Consider the following 17,507-nt stretch of genomic DNA (forward strand, 5'->3'; position numbering starts at 1 on the left):
AATGGGCTGCCAGGAATATTAATGGTATAATCCTAGTGGGCTCGGGAAGCATGGTGCAATGTCGAGTTTGGTATCCCTGAACTCAGAGTTTAATAACGCATCCGTTTGGGTGGATGGTTTTTGAAAATAGCACTTTTAGAAAGTGGCTATTTTCTTGTCTGACTGTCAACCGGTCTCTGCTGGTTTGTGTGCGTGTGACAGGAGCTGGGTGGCTCCAGAGGTCTGAATGAGTCAGTGTGGGGTGAGTGGGGCATTTGCATTGAGAGTAGGGGAAGAGTAGCTCCTGATAGCCTGCCCTGCCTGACACAATGCTGGCTCCACCTCCTGCCAGGTGACTGATGGCTCTGTGCCTGCCAGGGACGATCCTGGCCCCACCTTCTACCGGGCGACTGATGGCCCTGCCCCTGCCAGTGACAATGCTGGCTCCACTTCCTGCTGGGCGGCTGAAGACCCTGCCCTGCACAGTGAATAGGCCAGGTGCCTCGGCCTGGCAACACCCACAACAAACCCAGGATGTGGGAATTCTCCCTACCCAGACAAAGGGATCAAAGCAGAAAAGGGGTATAAGAGAAGGACCCCTGAACCAAAGATTTAGATCACTTCTGACAAGGAAACCTGAACCAAGAACAAGAAGCCTGCTGATCCAAGGACTTGCCTACCCCTTCTGCCAGTGTGCTGTGTGTTGGGGGAATCTTCTTTATTTTTGCCAAGGAACCAGGAGAGAGGAACTGAGTGTGTACTCTCAAGCTTTGCCTAGGAAATCTCCAAGGGCTGGAAGAGTGCCAGCCTCCTGTTGAAGTCACAGGGTTAAAGGACTTCATCATTTGCTAAAAGTGCTTGTTGCTGGAACCTGAAAATCCAGCACCTCTGAAGAATCCATCAATCTCGACGCCGACGGACACCGCCGAATCCAGCTCGACATCGTGAGTGCAGCTCCCGTGTCCCGCACCTTCGACGCTGGCCGCCGGGCCCGATCGACGCCAGTAGCGAAGCCGCTGCCGACGCCTAGTCACCAAGCCCTCTCGACGCCCTGAGCGCTGCTCACTCTTGCAACATCACCATCGATATCGACGACGACGCCGTATCCTGCTTCGCCTCGTGAGCGCTGCTCCTGCCTGACACCTGTCGACGCCGCTGCAGATAGCCCCGACTCCGAGGCCTGATCGACGCCGAAGACGCGTCGCCGGACATCTCGACGCCGCTGATCATCGTGTGCTTCACTTTTCCAAGGTACTGTGTTGTGGGGGTCTGTTGCGACTCTGGGCTCAACGTATCGCTCCTCGCGGTCGACGCCGAAACTTTGGATTAACTTTGCCTCGACGTCGTGTGACTCCTGTGGGGGTTACCTTGTTGTCAAGAACTGTGATTTAAGAAGAAGAGTTGCTTTTGTTACTAAAGACTTTTGTGCTAAGAAGAAGCCGTACTTGAACTATTATTTTTCCTTGCAAGAGTATTTATTAAGATTGTGGTATATTTTTGTCGTTATTTGGTCTTGTGCTAAGCCTTACATAAACATCCTTATTTTTATAATACTACTGTGTCGTGTCCATTTGTAGTGTATTCACTTTATTACTGTATGTGGTCATAAATGCTTAACGCAGTGCCTCTGAGATAAGCCTGTCTGCTTTGCCAAGCTACCAAGGGGGTGAGCAGGGGTTATCTAAGTGTGTGATCCCCTTGCCCTGACTAGAAAAGGTGTGTCCCTATTTTTCAGAAGTGTATACCTCTGCCAACTAGAGACAGCCGCTTCTAACATTGGTGGGTCAGCGGTGAGGATTTGAACTTTGCATTTATGACCCATGTGCAGTGATTAGTGTGCGCTACATAGTGAAAGCAGACCATAGCGCAGCCACAATCTATTTTGGTTGGATATTCTATTTTTGTTCTCCGCTTTCCTGGAGCTTGATTTTTGAACACTGCCAGTTTTGACCATGAGTGATGCCGGAGTCACTACCCCTGTTGCTGTGGAGGAGTTTGATAGGAAGAAGATAAAGAAATACATCAGAAATCAATTGGACCACTTTTGCGAGCAATTGAAAGTTCCTACCACAGGCTGTAAAAACAAAGAGGAAGTTCTCAAAGCATTGGAGGCCTGGTTAGAGGCCAGAGATCCCTCTGATGTGGTGGTGGTACCGCCAGAGGTAGGGGAAGAGGCAGCGCCCATGAATGGGCCTGGGTCCTCTCCCGGCAGTAGTGTTTCCTCTAAAGGTTTTCTCCTGAAGAATTGGAAGACAGGGCGAAGGAGCGAGCATACCAGTTAGAAATGGCAAAACTTAAGATAGAAGGGCAGTTGGAGTTAGAAAATGCAAGAAGCAGGAGAGAATCTGAAATGGAGATCAAAAGGTTAGATTTTGAAAGAGAGAAGTTAGCTTTTGAGCTTGAGAAAATGGTGAGGGAAATGGAGCTCAAAGCTAAGAATTTAGAATTGAATCCCTCTGGTGGCAGCATCCCATCTGTGCCTGCAGAAAGTAGGTTTTATTTTCCCAAAGATGTGATAAAAGATTTTCATAAGAATGAAGATATTGGCCAGTGGTTTAAAGCATGTGAGTTAGCATTGTTGGCCCACCGGGTCCCTGAGAAGGATTGGGGAGCGGGGTTGTGGGGTCACTTTGTGAAAGAGGGGAGAGATACCCTGTTAGAGATGCCTGTTGAGGATAGGATGTCTTATACTCATATGAAAGATGCTTTAATGTTAAGGTATGGCCTAACCCCAGAAAAGTACAGACAAGCCTTTAGAGAATGTAAGAAATTGCCTGGTACTACGTGGGTTGAATATGTGTCATTTTTTTGCAGAGCCATGGATGGTTGGGTAAAGGGCAGCAAAGTGGAAAGTTATGATGCTCTTTATGATTTGTTTGCTTGGGAGCACTTGTCTAATAACTGTTTTCCAGAGCTGCGCCAGCACCTTATTGATAGCAAGATATCTAACCATAGAAAACTTGCTGTGGAGGCGGACAGCTGGGTCAGTACCAGGGTCCACAAGGGTCCAGTGGGAGACTCAGCCAAAGGTGGGCAGGGTCCCCAGCAGAAGAGTGGGGGTGACAAGTGTAAATAGAGGGAGTTCCAGAAAGGGCCCCAAAGTAATCCCCAAGGGAACCAAGGGAAGGGTTCCCAGCCTCCCCCAGTGAAGAAGTCAGAGGCCCCGACAGGTAAACCTGTTCATAGGGGCCCCATGACCTGCTATGTTTATAAGCAGGTGGGACACCGCTATTGTAATCCCCAGTGTCCCATGAAGAACTCTAATGCACCACCACGTGCACCCCCCCTCCCGTCAGTTGGCGAGTGTAGCCCTGGGAGGGGAGGAGATGGTTGCCCCTGGTGGGGAGGGCCCCGCAGAGATGTCCCTGGTCTCTTTAGGAGACATGGAAATGGTCCCTCCACCCCCTCTGGCTAGTAACACTAATAAATATAGGCAGTGGGTGACCAATAATGGCCATAGGGTGGAAGCTCTCAGAGACACCCGAGCAAGTGTGACAGCTGTCAAGTGTCACTTGGTGTCCAGAGAGCAGGTGGTCCCTCATGCATTCTACCCCGTGATAGCTGCTGACAACTCCCAGAAAGAGTGTGAGGTAGCTCAGGTTCCCTTTGAATGGGGGGGAGTTTCAGGTACTCTTCAAGTTGCTGTAAGGCCCGCCATGCCTGTTGATTGTCTCCTGGGCAATGATTTGGAGGACTCCCCTTTGGCTAAGGTGGAGCGAGAGACACATTTGAAAATGTTGGGTGTGCCAGAGTGGGTGTGTGCAACCACTCGATCGATGACAGCAAGTAAGGGTGTTGATGGGGTCCCGGAGCCTGAAAGTATGGCCCAGGACCCAGCTGTAAAGAGAAGAGGCAGGAGGCGCGGGAAACCGGCCCCCATAGTTCCCGTGGTCCAGTAGGAGGCAGACCTTGAGGGGGATGCCCTGGAACCCACAGGGGAACAAGTTGCTGAACTGGGAGACCTGCACGAGCTGACCCACTGGCAGCAGGATGGTGGTCCCTCCAGGGAAGAATTTTGTGCTGAACAAAAAGTGTGCCCTTCTCTTGTGGGTATGAGGCGGCAGGCCTCAGCCCAGACAACAGGTGATCTGTCAGGGTCACATTTGGTCTATTGGGAGAACGACCTCCTGTGTAGCGAGCCTAAGGCTGCTGAGCCTGGGTCAGCCCGTGTGCTGGTGGTACCCCAGCGCTTCAGAGCCTTCCTACTGGGTTTGGCTCATGACGTTCCGTTAGCTGGAGATCTGGGGCAGGACAAGACCTCTGACAGGCTTGTCACCCATTTATATTGGCCTCAGATGAGAAGGGATACAGATATCCATTGCAAAACCTGTCAAACTTGCCAGGCAAGTGGGAAAAGTGGGCGGAAGCTGAAGGCTCCCCTCCAACCTTTTCCAGTGGTCAGTACCCCCTTTGACCGGGTGGGGATTGACATTGTTGGGCCCCTGGACCCCAGGACAGCCCTGGGCAACAGGTTCATCCTGGTCTTGGTGGACCATGCCACACGGTACCCGGAAGCCATCCCTCTCAGAACAGTGACGGCCCCCATGGTGGGACGGGCACTGATGGGTGTTTTCTCCAGAATGGGGTTCCCCAGAGAGGTGGTGTCAGACCGGGGCACCAACTTAATTTCCAATTATATGAAGTCTCTGTGGAAGGAGTGTGGGGTAACCTACAAGTTCACCACTCCTTACCACCCTCAAGGTAATGGGTTGGTTGAGAGATTCAACCGTACCCTTAAAGGCATGATTATGGGTCTTGAAGAACCAATGAGGCGTAAACGGGACGTCCTCTTGCCATGCCTGCTGTTTGCTTACCGTGAGGTGCCACAGAAGTCTCTAGGATTTAGCCTCTTTGAGCTTTTGTATGGACACCCGGTAAGAGGACCTTTGAGTCTGGTCAAAGAAGGCTGGGAGCAATCTCCCAGGAAACCTCCCCAGGATGTATACAGTTACATGCTGGCCTTTAGGAACCAGACTCGGCACTTCAGAGATCTTGCTCAGGCAAATCTGGAGGCCAGCCAGGAAGAGATGAAGCGGTGGTACGACCAGAAGGCCACTCTGGTGGAGCTTCAGCCTGGTCAGAAAGTTTGGGTCATGTCCCCTGTGGAACCTTGTGCACTCAAGGACAGGTGGACTGGACCGTTTGAGGTTGTGGAGAAAAAGAGCGATGTCACCTACATGGTGGACTTGAAGTCTCCCAGGAACCCCTGGCGGGTCCTGCATGTCAACCGTTTAAAGCCCCACTTAGAAAGGTCCGAAGTGGGCATGCTCCTAGCTACAGATGCTGGAATGGAGGAGGAGAGTGAGCCTCTTCCTGACCTCCTGTATGCAAAAGAGCAATATGGGTCAGTGGATGGTGTTGTCCTCTCTTACACACTGACCCCTGAGCAGCAGAAAGATTGTCGCCAACTGTTGGGACAATTCCCTGATCTGTTTTCCTTGATTCCTGGTGTCACTCAATGATGTATTCAAGATGTGGACACCGGGGACAGCACTCCTGTGAAGCGCAAGGCCTACAGAGTGACTGACAAGGTCAGAGCATACATCAAGGAGGAGGTCTCCAAAATGTTTGCCTTAGGGGTGGTTGAGTCCTCTAGCAGTCCTTGGGCCAGCCCAGTGGTCTTGGTCCCGAAGGCTGCAGCGCCTGGTGCTTCACCAGAACTTCGGTTCTGTGTCGATTACCGAGGACTCAATTCAGTCACCAAGACTGACGCGCACCCCATCTCCAGAGCTGATGAGCTCATAGATCGGTTAGGGGCTGCCCGGTACCTTAGTACGTTTCATCTAACATCTGGGTACTGGCAGATCGCTTTGACTGATGGGGCAAAAGAGAGGTCAGCATTCTCCACACCAGATGGGCACTACCAGTTCCGGGTTATGCCTTTTGGGATGAAGAATGCCCCTGCCACCTTCCAGAGGTTGGTCAACCAGGTATTGGCTGGACTCGAGGATTTCAGTGCCGCCTACCTGAACGACATAGCAGTGTTCAGCGCCAGCTGGGAGGAACACTTGCGTCACCTCCAGGAAGTGTTGTTGGCCCTGCGCAGAGCAGGCCTCACAATCAAAGCCAGTAAGTGCCAGATTGGGCAGGGTTCAGTGGTGTACTTGGGGCACCAAGTAGGGAGCGGCAAGGTGGCCACCCTGCAACCCAAGATTGATACCATCCTGGCTTGGGCACCACCCAAAACCCAGACTCAGGTGAGAGCCTTCCTAGGTCTCACGGATTACTACAGGAGGTTTGTCAAGGATTATGGCAACATTGTGCACCCCTTGACTTCACTGACTTCCAGGAAGCAGCCAAGACTTGTGATCTGGACTGACGCCTGTCAGACGGCCTTTGACACCCTGAAAACTGCAATGTGCACAGCACCCATACTCCAGGCACCCAACTTTTCTAAAAAATTTGTTGTCCAGACGGACGCTTCAGAGCATGGCGTGGGGGCTGTTCTAGCTCAGGTGAATGAAGAGGGCTGAGACTTACCTGTAGCCTTCATCAGCAGGAGGTTACTTCCCAGGGAACCGCGGTGGAGTGCGATAGAGCGAGAAGCATTTGCTGTGGTCTGGGCGCTGAAGAAGCTAAGACCCTACCTGTTTGGAACTCACTTCCGGGTTCAGACAGACCACAGGCCCCTCAGATGGTTGATGCAGATGAGGGGTGAGAATCCAAAGCTGTTGAGGTGGTCCATTTCCCTACAGGGGATGGACTTCACGGTGGAACACCGCCCTGGTACAGATCACGCCAATGCTGATGGTCTGTCCAGATTTTTCCGCCTTAGGGTAAGGGTAGTTCTCCCCACATTTCAGCTGGAGGGGACACGTGTTAGACCTGGCATCATTGGCATGAGTCTCTTCTCCATTTTTTCTGTTTGCCTCCTCTGTTTACGATGTTTTTGCTGGTATATTACTTTGGGCACTGTGCCACTGCTGATCAGTGCCACAGTGCAAGTGCTCCCTATGTGAAATTGATATTGATTGGATTCCATGTTTGGCTTATTTGGTTTACTGTCAGTTCCTAGTATAGAGCACCAGGAGTGCCAGGGCTTGTAAATACAAATGCTGTTAGTGGGCTTGCAGCACGTGTTGTGCCACCCACAAGAGCGGCCTAGTAAAAGTATGTCTAAAGGTCCGCCATTGCTAGACCTACGTGCAGTCTGGTACTGTCACACGGGATGCGCAAGTACACCTACTTGCCAGTCCCTAAACCTTCCCTTAACTTCATATTAGTCACCCTTATGGTAGGCCCAAGGGCAGGGTGCATTGTAAGCCTGAGGTAGGACAAGCCTGATGAGGTTGGCATGTCCTAATAGTGAATTACAGCCATATTCGTTTTTCACTATTGTAAGGTTACCTCCTCTCCATAAGTTAGAATGGGCTGCCAGGATTATTAATGGTATAATCCTAGCGGGCTCGGGGAGCATGGTGCAATGTCGAGTTTGGTATCCCTGAACTCAGAGTTTAATAACGCATCCGTTTGGGTGGATGGTTTTTGGACTCTGTGTTTGAAAATAGCACTTTTAGAAAGTGGCTATTTTCTTGTCTGACTGTCAACCGGTCTCTGCTAGTTTGGTGTGCGTGTGACAGGAGCTGGGTGGCTCCAGAGGTCTGAATGAGACCGCTGCTTCCAGAAGCGGTCGCTCCCCCACCTCCTCTCCTCTCCTGGTATTGTACCATACTGCTGATCTCTGCCTCGCAAATAACATTATTTATTTACATAACTGCACCGCTCTCTGTAACGCTGCTGTGCCTTGTGTTTGCTTGCTGCCTATTACAATTGTATTTGGATTTTGGTGTGCTCCGTAATTTGCTCTGTTCCGCGCTTTCTGGCTTTACTTGATAGAGCGCTTCCTCTGCTGGCCTGAAATAATCTTGTCCCATAGCGCTCCATTACCATTATAGCTTTTGCTGTTGGAGACCCTCGCAGCATTTGTTTACCTGACTGCCATTTTCTTTGTTTTCGGCCCGTCCCAGACCCTCCCTGCACCTCGCTCCCGCCTCCCAGCTGACCCTCCAACGCTCCGCCCCCTCCCCTATCCATTTTAGACAGATGTCCCAACGCACAGCGTCCACGCGCTGCGGCCGCGCCGAAGGTGCGCCAAAGGTAAGCCCGTCTACGCCCGTCCGCGCCTGGACCGCGCCCAGCGCCAGACCCCCTGGTCCCCGCATCACCCACCCCTCCCGCATTATATATGACGCCTCCACCCTCTTAGCACTTAACCCCGGCCAACTCCCTACCTGCACCCAAGCAGCACCAGGACACACCCATGGACCCTTCAGCTGCCACTCCTGCAAATTCACCTGCATCAAGACCCACACCAAACCAACAAACACCAAACAGAGATCCAACACCAACCACCTTAAATGCATCCTTCTCAACACCCGCTCGGTTCACAAACACGCCATCGACCTTTGGAATCTACTCAACACCAGTTCTCCGGACATCGCCTTCCTAACAGAAACCTGGATGAATGCCTCTTCAGCTCCAGACATCACCATAGCTATCCCGGATGGCTACAAGATCATTCGTAAGGACCGCACCATCCAAACAGGAGGAGGCATCGCCATCGTCCACAAGAATACCATCCGCGTCTCAACCAGCTCAGATGACAACCTCGCTATCGTCGAACACCTTCACTTCCTGATCCACACCGACCCCAAGACCACACTCAGAGGCACCCTCCTCTACAGACCACCAGGACCCCGCACTAGATTCAGCGAAGACATCACTGACTTCATCACCCCACACGCCCTCCCCTCGGAAGAATACATTCTACTGGGAGACCTCAATTTCCACCTGGAAAAGAGCAACAACAGTAACACTACCACCCTCCTGGACAACCTCGCCAATCTCGGACTCAAACAACTTGTTAACACCCCCACACACTATGCAGGACACACACTCGACCCTATCTTCACTTCCAGCAAGCATATCGCCTTCACGCACACCACACCCCTCCACTTGACGGACCACAGTTGCATCCACTTCATTTACAATAAGACCACGATCCACAACCACCCTCAACCAACTCTGCGAAGAAATTTGAACAAAATCACCATTGACCAGATCTCCACATCACTGCTTCAAAAACCCCCAACCTACTCAACGAACCCTAACCAAGCCGCCATCAACCTCACACAATGGTTAACCCAAACCGCCGACAACCTAGCTCCCTTGAAAAAACATCAAATCAAACAAGGCAGCAAGAACGCCCCCTGGTTCAACGATGACCTTAAAAAATCCAAGAAGCTCTGTCGTTCCCTTGAGAAAACTTGGAAAAAAGACCCAAACACTACCACCCAAGCCGCCTTCAAAAACGCCACCCGCAAACACCACCAACTAATCCGGACTACCAAGAAATCGGCACTCAAAGACCGACTTGACAACAACGCCCACAACAGCAAGGAACTTTTCAACATCATCAAAGAATTCACCAACCCCACCGCCAGCTCAAATGACATCACCCCCTCTCAAGTCCTCTGCGACTCCCTCGCCTCATTCTTCCATGACAAAATCGCCAACATTCATAACAGCTTCGACAACCAACCCGTAAGCCAGTCAACCTCACTTACCTCCGAACCTGTAACTCCTCCGAATAACCTTTCCGACTGGAACCCAATCACCACAGGAGACACCATTCGCCTAATGAACTCCATCCACTCAGGATCCCCTACAGACCCATGCCCCCATCACATCTTTAACAAAGCAAACTCCATCATCGCACCCCATCTCCGAGACGTCATCAATTGCTCCCTCAACTCCGCCACATTCCCAGAAAGCTGGAAACATCCGAACTCAGCGCCCTTCTGAAGAAGCCCACAGCTGACCCCACCGAACACAAAAATTACCGCCCCATCTCGCTCCTCCCATTCCCTGCCAAAGTCATTGAGAAAGCCGTCAACAATCAGCTCGCCGCCTTCCTCGAAACCAACAAATCATTCGACTCCTCACAGTCTGGATTCCGAGCCAAACACAGCACCGAGACCGCCCTCATCGCAGCAACAGACAACATTCGAACACTACTGGACAACGGAGACACAGTCGCCCTCATCCTTCTTGACCTCTCTGCAGCCTTCGACACAGTCTGCCATAGCACCCTGATACAACGCCTCAGAAACATCGGAATTCAAGGAAAAGCATTAGACTGGATCATCTCGTTCCTCGCTGGAAGAACTCAGAGAGTCCGCCTCCCCCCTTTTAAGTCAGAGGCCACCGAAGTCATCTGCGGCGTCCCGCAAGGATCATCACTCAGCCCCACCCTCTTCAACGTCTACATGAGCCCCCTCGCAACCATCGCACGTCAACACAACCTCAACATCATCTCCTACGCTGATGACACTCAGCTGATCCTCTCACTCACCAAAGACCCAATCTCCGCCAAAACCAACCTACATGAAGGGATGAAAGAAGTAGCCGAGTGGATGAAGCAAAGCCGTCTAAAACTGAACTCGGACAAAACGGAAGTCCTTATCTTAGGCGCACCCCCCTCCGCCTGGGACGACTCGTGGTGGCCAACGGCGCTAGGAAAAGCCCCCATACCGATGGACCACGCACGGAATCTGGGCATCATCCTGGACTCCTCACTCTCGATGACCAGACAAGTCAACGCCGTCTCATCTTCATGCTTCAACATCCTACGCATGCTCAAAAAAACATTTCGCTGGATCCCCACCGAAACAAGAAAAACGGTCACCCACGCACTGGTTACTAGCCGTCTGGACTACGGAAAGACCCTCTACGCCGGTACCACCGCAAAACTGCAGAAAAAACTCCAACGCATCCAAAATGCCTCAGCCAGACTCATACTTGACATCCCCCGCACAGACCACATTTCCATTCACCTGAAAGACCTTCACTGGCTCCCCATCAACAAGAGGATAACGTTCCGTCTCCTCACCCACGCACACAAAGCCCTATACGAACTTGGACCTGATTGTCTCAACACGCACCTTTCCTTTTACATCCCCACCCGCCAGCTGCATTCGTCCAACCAAGCCCTCGCCGCTGTGCCGCGCATCCACAAAGCCAGCATGGGGGGAAGATCCTTCTCCTACTTAGCGGCCAAAACCTGGAACTCCCTTCCCACCCACCTACGCCTCACCAAAAACCACCTAGCCTTCAGAAAACAGCTTAAAACCTGGATATTCGATAAGTAGACCTCCCCCCCCATTCCTCAAGCGCCTTGAGACCCTCTGGGTATGTAGTGCGCTATATAAATCTCGACTTGACTTGACTTGAATGAGTCAGTGTGGGGTGAGTGGGGCATTTGCATTGAGAGTAGGGGAAGAGTAGCTCCTGATAGCCTGCCCTGCCTGACACAATGCTGGCTCCACCTCCTGCCAGGCGACTGATGGCTCTGTGCCTGCCAGGGACGATCCTGGCCCCACCTCCTACCGGGCGACTGATGGCCCTGCCCCTGCCAGTGACAATGCTGGCTCCACTTCCTGCTGGGCGGCTGAAGACCCTGCCCTGCACAGTGAATAGGCCAGGTGCCTCGGCCTGGCAACACCCACAACAAAACCAGGATGTGGGAAATCTCCCTACCCAGACAAAGGGATCAAAGCAGAAAAGGGGTATAAGAGAAGGACCCCTGAACCAAAGATTTAGATCACTTCTGAAACGGAAACCTGAACCAAGGACAAGAAGCCTGCTGATCCAAGGACTTGCCTACCCCTTCTGCCAGTGTGCTGTTTGTTGGGGGAATCCTGCAGTTACTACTTTATTTTTGCCAAGGAACCAGGAGAGAGGAACTGAGTGTGTACTCTCAAGCTTTGCCTAGAAAATCTCCAAGGGCTGGAAGAGTGCTAGCCTCCTGTTGAAGTCACAGGGTTAAAGGACTTCATCATTTGCTAAAAGTGCTTGTTGCTGGAACCTGAAAATCCAGCACCTCTGAAGAATCCAGCAATCTCGACGCCGACGGACGCAGCCGAATCCAGCTCGACATCGTGAGTGCAGCTCCCGTGTCCCGCACCTTCGACGCCGGCCGCCGGGCCCGATCGACGCCAGTAGCGAAGCCGCTGCCGACGCCTCGACACCGAGCCCTCTCGATGCCGTGAGCGCTGCTCACTCTTGCAACATCACCATCGACATCGACGACGCCGCCGTATCCTGCTTCGCCTCGTGAGCGCTGCTCCTGCCTGACATCTGTCGATGCCGCTGCAGATTGCCCCGACTCCGAGGCCCGATCGACGCCGAAGACGCGACGCCGGACATCTCGACGCCGCTGATCATCGTGTGCTTCACTTTTCCAAGGTACTGTGTTGTGGGGGTCTGTTGCGACTCCGGGCTCGATGTAGCGCTCCTCGCGGTCAACGCCAAAACTTTGGATTAACTTTGCCTCGACATCGTGTGACTCCTGTCGGGGTTACCTTGTTGCCAAGAACTGTGATTTAAAGAAGAAGAGTTGCTTTTGTTACTAAAGACTTATGTGCTACGACGAAACCGTACTTGAACTATTATTTTTCCTTCCAAGAGTATTTATTAAGATTGTGGTATATTTTTGTCGTTATTTGGTCTTGTGCTAAGCCTTATATAAACATCCTTATTTTTATAATACTACTGTGTCGTGTCCATTTGTAGTGTATTCACTTTATTACTGTATGTGGTCATAAATGCTTAACACACTGCCTCTGAGATAAGCCTGTCGGTTATGTTATGTTATGTGCTCTTGTAGAGCGCATGGCTACCCCAGCAACGGGGCGTCCCAGCGCTTGGGGACATGCCAGAAGCTAGTACAGCAGAAAAAATGCTAGATGGATGAAAACAACCACGTTTTTATAATTTTTCGGAATTGCAGGTGATTTGAGGTGGCCCGAGCTTTAGGGGGGAAAGAATTCCAAAGCTTAGGGGCCAAGTACCTGAAGAAGCGGCCGCCAGCTCTGCTTCTCCGAATCCTAACAGTACAAGCCAGAGATAGGTCCGCTGAGCGAAGTGCACGCACGGGAGTATAAAAGGAGCACAGTCCCTGCAGAGTTTGGGGGCCAGCATTATACAGGATTTTGTGGGTGAGGCAGAGGGTCTTAAATTGAATGCATTGTTGTATTGGAAGCCAATGTAGTCGTCGAAGAAGGGGGGACGTATGGCAGGTTTTGGGTAGGGCAAACAGAACGCGAGCGGCAGCGTTCTGTGCTCTTTGCATCCTGGTGATTGCAGTCCTGTTAGACCCTAACATGAGGACATTGCAATAGTCCAGGTGAGATAAAACTAAAGCCTGGACTATGATCTGACAGGGTGTAGCACGGTTACAACGAATTTTTTACAACGCACTACCATTACATCGCAACTTTTACCACGCAAACCATTACAACGCAATGCGCTGGGGGGCGCTCTAGGATAGGGAATGTATTTAATATACTATCCAACACCTTCCCTGCTATCCACGGGGACTGGAGTTGGAATAGTAAATTAAATAATTCACTATCCAGCGCCTAAAAGCATTATGCGTTGTAATGGACTGCGTGGTAAAAACCGCGTTGTAAAGGCATGCGTGGTAAAAGCATGCGTTGTAGTGACACCAATCCTCTGACAGGTAGAAGGCTAAAAAAAAAAAAAAAATGGGTTTAAGAGAGCGGAGATGCCCGAAGCAGGTACCTGCCACTTTTTTGGCATGAGACTCCAGATTGAGTGAATTGTCAAGCAGCACCCTGTCTGCTTTGCCAAGCTACCAAGGGGGTGAGCAGGGGTTATCTAAGTGTGTGATCCCCTTGCCCTGACTAGAAAAGGTGTGTCCCCTATTCGTCAGAAGTGTATACCTCTGCCAACTAGAGACAGCCGCTTCTAACAGGCCCATGCAGGTAATATCGGTGGGCAGTGGTGCCAGGTGGGAGAGATTTTGATGGACGATGACGAGGGAAAATTAATTATCCTCAGCCGTCAACATCCCCCCCACATGGCCCCACAGTTCTTATCTGCACGGTCCGCAGCTGCGGATATCCTGTCTGACAAAATATAAATCCATTAATATATATTGGAATTTATATTTTGGTAGACAGGATATCCATCCCCGTTGTGATGGAGTAGCCTGTCTGCCGAAATATAAACCAGGGCCTTAGACAGTGGTAGGGTCTGGAATCTAATTCCTCCCCACCAAGATGTAGAGTATTCCCAAATGAGACAGGGCTCAGTCTCCGGGCGACTGCCCACCAGAGTACATTAGCATCCACAACTGCATGTTAGACCCTCACTCAGAAGACAATGGTGTGTTGGCCAAGTGAGGGTGAATTGCTCCTGGATGGTGCCATCACAGTCAGGCTGTCAGGACAGGCAGAGTCCAGCTCCTTCATCTCCACCACAGAGCACATGCTGACTGCCAGAGTGTGCCCAGTAAAGTGTCCCCACCGGTGGACTCAACTGAATCTTCTCAATGACTGGCGCTATGCAGCAGAAAGAGGGAGAGATGCGGGCAGCATGTCCTGGCCTTTAGCCGTATAAGCAGAGCAGCTGAAACCACAACACCCTCAACACTTCTCGACCCCTGACTCTAGTCACCTGGTCAGAGTTGACAAATATGAAATACATTAGTATCTTACACAATTCAGAGTCCAAAAGACTCTACTGACCTGTCACACCCATATTGGCACTGTTAATTTACGTGTAAGTCCCTAGTAAATGGTACCACTTGTACCCAGGGCCTGTAAATGTAATGTTGCTAATGGGCCTTCAGAACTAACTGGGTCCCCCATAAAGGAAGCACTCTAAAACGTGTCTGCAAACCTGCCACTGCAGCCTTTAGTGTAGTTTTAAATTGCCATTTCAACATAGGAAATCAAACCATTAGCAGGTCTAGCCCTTCCTCTTTAATACTTATAATTCACCCTTAAGGTAGACCCTAAATGCCCAGCGTCCAGTGTGAATGGTATTAAATGTAGGACATGCATTTTTAATGTTGTTCATGTCCTAGAAGTGAAAAACCTCCAAAGTTGTTCTTCACTGTATCAAAGCTGGCTCTTCCATAGGAAAACACTGGTTTACACTACAACTACTTATAGGGTCATATCTATGACCAGGTTTGCATTGCGATTGCACCATGCAATGTAGTACATGCATGATGCAAACCTTAAGTAAGATTTATTAAGCCCCCAAGGCCACTTTGCGTGGCCCTGAGAGGCTCCATAAGTCTGGAGTAAAGCTACCCAGTGCAAATAGCTGCCTTTATTTACTCTGCCCTGGGAAGGTGTTCCATGGGCTTTGTGTGGGTGTTCCCACCCAACAGCCATGGGTTTGTTGCATTCCCAGATTTGCCAGAATTGGTAAACCTAGGAGTACGCCAAAGAAATAGGCCTTTCCAGGAGAGGTGTAACTAGGAGAAATATATTTATTTTTCCCCTTTGCTTCCTTTTCTATGTGTGCTGTATTCTGATGCACAAAGAGGCAATGGAACATGGTTCTCAGGATTGCTTTAGTTCAGGAAGGTGTTCTTTCCTGTAAATATACAATCCTGCATGCAGCAGAGGCACCGCTGCACCATGGTGCAAGGGTGGCTTTTTGGGGTGCTAGGCTGCCAAAAGGGCACCAGCACACAGGAAAAGACAGGAATGTGCAGTGTTGACTTCAATACATACAGTGCATTTCTGCCCATTCCCTGTCACACAGTGCAGCCTAGCAAGGTGATTTGCTGGGCTGCTATTGTTGTTGTTAGGTTGGTATTATAAGGTGCACATCTACCCAACAAGGGTTTCCCAGCGCCGGCCTGAAGGAACAGAGAGTAGCAGAAAAAGGGAAGATTATTTATTAAACAACCAGGTTTTTAAAAGTTTACGAAAGTTTGCATATGCGTTTTACTGCAGAGCGATATGGGGAGAGAGTTCCCTTGGGATGGACCCAAGTAAGCAAACAAGCGACCTCCCGTCCTCGTAAGTTTGACTCTGGGAACCGAGAATTTTCCCTGGGTAGTAGAGCGTAACAAACAGGAGGGTTGATAGGGATGTAGTAAATGTTGCAGATATTGAGGAGCAGTGCCGGCCTTGATCTTGAACATATATACCAAGGCTCTGTACGGCTTTCGACCCTAAGCCAATGCAGATCTCTCAGGGCGCTAGAGGTGGAAGATGTTTTAGGAACCTGGCAAAGCAATCTTGCGGCTGAATTTTAAACCACCTGAAGCTTCCGTATTACATCCTTATTAGCCCCCAAATAAAAGGTGTTCCCGTAATGTAGTCTGGAGGGCACAAGCTCCTGGACTACGGCTTTTTGGGTAGGGCTGGGGAGCATCCAGATGATTTTTTTCAACCATTTCAGATTGGTAAAGCAAGTGGCTGCCACCTTCCCCGCCTGCTGTTTCATCGATAATTTATCATAGATAATAAATCCCAAATTGCGGACTAGATGGGTGTGCTGGGGTAGAGTACTCATTTTGATAGGTCAATGCTGGGGGCCCCAAAGATTTTTATTTTTACCCAAGATCAGGACCTCAGTCTTTTCACCGCTAAGTTTGAGTAAATTAGCTTGCATCCAGGATGCAATGTTACTCAAACTGGCCAGAAGAACTGATGGTCCCGGCAACTTTTCCGTTGAAAGGGAGAAGATGATTTTGGTGTCGTCCGCGATCACTACCAAAGGTATAATATGTACATTAAACAGAAAGGGGCTTAAAATGGAGCCCTGGGGTACTCCGTGCAGGGAAAAGTACATTTTAGAAGTAGACTTAGATGAGAAGATTTGAAATGTCAGCTTGGCGAGAAAAGATGAAAACCAACCAAGTGCTAGCCCAGAAATGCCAAAGGACTGCAGGGATTTGATTAACACGGTGTGAGACACCGTATCAAATGCGGCTCTCAAGTCGAGCAATATGAGGGCCACCGTGTCCCCAGAGTCCAGGCGTTGTCGAACCATTCCTTTAACTCCAAGGTGTTGTCTCAGTTGAAAAACTGGCTCTAAAGCCAGATTGAGAGGGGTGTAAAAAAGTTGGAGGATTCAATAAACTAAGTTAGTTGCAGGTTTATGTGCTTTTCCAGAATTTTAGAGTAAATAGGGAGCAAAGAAATTGGCCTAAAATGTGATGGCTGGGTAGGATCGGCATTAGCCTTCTTCAAGAGCGGAAGGACCATGGCTTGTTTCCAGTCGGACGGAACCAAAGCCTCTTGTAAGGAAGCACTGAGTAGCTGTAACATTAACATCATAGATGGTAATTCGAGCTGCTGTAGTATTGAGACAGGAAGTAGATCACAAGGGGAGCCTGATTTAATACTGCCTAGGATCTTTTTAAAAGAGTTAATATCGCGAGGCACCCAAGATTCTGTGACACAAGTTTGTAAATCTATACAATAGTGCTTAATTTCGGTTTGAAAGGAGCTATAAAAATTATTTTATGACTAATGTTAATATTGATTTAAAATCCTACTTAAAGGTCCAGTTGAATTTTGTAATACTATTTTGGAAATAACACTTTTAGAAAATTGTCGTTTTCTTGCCTTAAGCCAAAGGGGCCTTTTTGCCAGGGTCCAGTGGCACGACTGCTGATGGTCCCCTGTGATGGGATGTGGATTGCTCACAGACAGTGGAGAAAGGACCTGGGTGCAGGGAGGTGTTTTTCTTCT

The sequence above is a fragment of the Lissotriton helveticus genome, chromosome 7 (assembly GCF_964261635.1).
Source record: "Lissotriton helveticus chromosome 7, aLisHel1.1, whole genome shotgun sequence".
Classification (NCBI taxonomy): Eukaryota; Metazoa; Chordata; class Amphibia; order Caudata; family Salamandridae; genus Lissotriton; species Lissotriton helveticus.